Genomic DNA, 675 nt, shown 5'->3' on the forward strand with positions numbered 1-675 from the left:
TATCTGCAGCAGCACCTCGGCACACAATAAATGAGAGCCTTCGCTCCAGGACTGAAGTTTTCGCTGCTGCAGAGGAGCAGGCGGGGAGTCCTTCAGCTGCCACAGCGCAGGGGGACTTTGCTGCTGGACACCTTGCAGTGCGTGACATCCTGGGTGCCACCCTGGAGCGGGGGACACCCCTCAGCTGCTCTCACTTGGAGGACAGGAGAGCTGCACCGAGGAGCGCCCGGTGCAGAGGGACACACAGAGGCACCGGCGTAGTTGGGGAGCACGAAGTGATGCGTGACACAGACGCGTGTCCCCCCCTCCCCGGGCCACAGTCACCTTGCAATATTGCCTGTCCCCTGCACAGCCCTTTCGGGATCACTCTGTAAAAGTAGGCTGCAGGGGAGCAGCGAGGTGCCGGGCACAGCTCCGACGCAGCTGGGGGTGCAAAGGCTGCAGCACCCCGATGCTGACGCCCCCGGCCCTGGGGTGACCCCCCCCTCACCGCTGCACCCCGACGGCAGGCAGCGAGAGTGAGAAATGAAGGAGGGTCCCGGAGCTTGCGGCAACCACGGTGGGGAAATTCAGTTCGGAGAAGGGACTGGCTGGAGCTGGCTCCCGGCCAGGCCACTACGGAGAAGCCACCGGTGCAGCGGGGCCTGCGGCCGCCCACGGCCAGAGCCACGCCGC

Source organism: Athene cunicularia (assembly GCF_003259725.1).
Source record: "Athene cunicularia isolate RWA chromosome 26 unlocalized genomic scaffold, athCun1 chr26_part2, whole genome shotgun sequence".
Taxonomy (NCBI): Eukaryota; Metazoa; Chordata; class Aves; order Strigiformes; family Strigidae; genus Athene; species Athene cunicularia.